The sequence below is a fragment of the Durio zibethinus genome, unplaced genomic scaffold (assembly GCF_047325235.1).
Source record: "Durio zibethinus cultivar Kanyao isolate XHJ-2024 unplaced genomic scaffold, ASM4732523v1 HiC_scaffold_3, whole genome shotgun sequence".
Taxonomy (NCBI): domain Eukaryota; kingdom Viridiplantae; phylum Streptophyta; class Magnoliopsida; order Malvales; family Malvaceae; genus Durio; species Durio zibethinus.
The window spans coordinates 2,890,626-2,893,125 of NW_028323044.1; positions in this window are offsets into that span (position 1 = coordinate 2,890,626).

A 2,500-nucleotide genomic window follows, 5' to 3' on the forward strand; every position below is an offset into this window, starting at 1 on the left:
TCGCACCAGGGCCCAGCGTGTGCCGATGGTGATCGAGGTAACCTGCCGCACCAGGGCCCAGCGTGTGCCGATGGTGGTCGAGGCAAGTTCCCGCACCAGCGCCCAGCGTGTGCCGATGGTGCTCGAGGCAACCGACCGCACCAGGGCCCAGCGTGTGCCGATGGTGCTCGAGGCAACCTGCCGCACCAGGGCCCAGCGTCTGCCGATGGTGCTCGAGGCAACCTGCCGCACCAGGGCCCAGCGTCTGCCGATGGTGCTCGAGGCAAGCGCCCGCACCAGGGCCCAGCGTGTGCCGATGGTGGTCGAGGCAAGCGCCCGCACCAGGGCCCAGCGTGTGCCGATGGTGCTCGAGGCAACCTGCCGCACCAGGGCCCAGCGTGTGCCGATGGTGCTCGAGGCAACCGACCGCACCAGGGCCGAGCGTGTGCCGATGGTGGTCGAGGCAAGCGCCCGCACCAGGGCCCAGCGTGTGCCGATGGTGGTCGAGGCAACCTGCCGCACCAGGGCCCAGCGTGTGCCGATGGTGCTCGAGGCAACCGACCGCACCAGGGCCGAGCGTGTGCCGATGGTGCTCGAGGCAAGCGCCCGCACCAGGGCCCAGCGTGTGCCGATGGTGCTCGAGGCAACCTGCCGCACCAGGGCCCAGCGTGTGCCGATGGTGCTCGAGGCAACCTGCCGCACCAGGGCCCAGCGTGTGCCGATGGTGGTCGAGGCAAGCGCCCGCACCAGGGCCCAGCGTGTGCCGATGGTGGTCGAGGCAAGCGCCCGCACCAGGGCCCAGCGTGTGCCGATGGTGGTCGAGGCAACCGCCCGCACCAGGGCCCAGCGTGTGCCGATGGTGGTCGAGGCAACCTGCCGCACCAGGGCGGAGCGTGTGCCGATGGTGGTCGAGGCAAGCGCCCGCACCAGGGCCCAGCGTGTGCCGATGGTGGTCGAGGCAACCTGCCGCACCAGGGCGGAGCGTGTGCCGATGGTGGTCGAGGCTGCCGATGGTGGTCGAGGCAACGTGCCGCACCAGGGCCCAGCGTGTGCCGATGGTGCTCGAGGCAACCGACCGCACCAGGGCCGAGCGTGTGCCGATGGTGCTCGAGGCAAGCTGCCGCACCAGGGCCCAGCGTGTGCCGATGGTGGTCGAGGCAACCGCCCGCACCAGGGCCCAGCGTGTGCCGATGGTGATCGAGGCAACCGACCGCACCAGGGCCCAGCGTGTGCCGATGGTGCTCGAGGCAACCTGCCGCACCAGGGCCCAGCGTGTGCCGATGGTCGTCGAGGGAACCTGCCGCACCAGGGCCCAGCGTGTGCCGATGGTGGTCGAGGCAAGCGCCCGCACCAGGGCCCAGCGTGTGCCGATGGTGCTCGAGGCAACCGACCGCACCAGGGCCCAGCGTGTGCCGATGGTGCTCGAGGCAACCTGCCGCACCAGGGCCCAGCGTGTGCCGATGGTGGTCGAGGCAAGCGCCCGCACCAGGGCCCAGCGTGTGCCGATGGTGGTCGAGGCAAGCGCCCGCACCAGGGCCCAGCGTGTGCCGATGGTGCACCAGGGCCCAGCGTGTGCCGATGGTGCTCGAGGCAACCGACCGCACCAGGGCCCAGCGTGTGCCGATGGTGGTCGAGGCAAGCGGCCGCACCAGGGCCCAGCGTGTGCCGATGGTGGTCGAGGCAAGCGCCCGCACCAGGGCCCAGCGTGTGCCGATGGTGGTCGAGGCAAGCGCCCGCACCAGGGCCCAACGTGTGCCGATGGTGCTGGGGGCAACCGCCCGCACCAGGGCCCAGCGTGTGCCGATGGTGATCGAGGCAACCGCCCGCCCCAGGGCCCAGCGTGTGCCGATGGTGGTCGAGGCAAGCGCCCGCACCAGTGCCCAGCGTGTGCCGATGGTGGTCGAGGCAAGCGCCCGCACCAGGGCCCAGCTTTTGCCGATGGTGATCGAGGCAACCGGCCGCTCCAGGGCCCAGCGTGTGCCGATGGTTATCGGGGCAACCGGCCGCACCAGGGCCCAGGGTCTGCCGATGGTGCTCGAGGCAACCGCCCGCACCAAGGCTCAGCATGTGCCGCTGGTGATCGAGGCAACAACCCACACCAGGGCCCAGCTTGTGCCGATGGCGGTCGAGGCAAGTGCCCGTACCGAAGGGCAGCCTATGCCGATGATGGTCGATGCATGTGCCATCACCATGCGTCATCATGTGCCATTGATGGTCGAGGCCTTGGCCGAAGTTCGATTTTGAGCCACGGTGCCCATGCTTGGCTCCAGCATGTGCTGGTGCCGCATTTTTTTCACTCGGGACAGCATCGCCGGAGCATCGCCGGAGCATCGCCGGAGTACCGCCGGAGAACCTGACCGGCGGCATTGGGGTTCCGGCGATTGGGAGGGGGGCCGGGGGGGTGTGCGCACATGACGTGCGATGGGTGCTGGTGCTTGGCCCTTGTGTTGGCCCCCTATCCCTCATCAAACCTCTGAGAACTCACACCCCCTTAAAGAGCGTTTGAGATTTTACAGGTTTG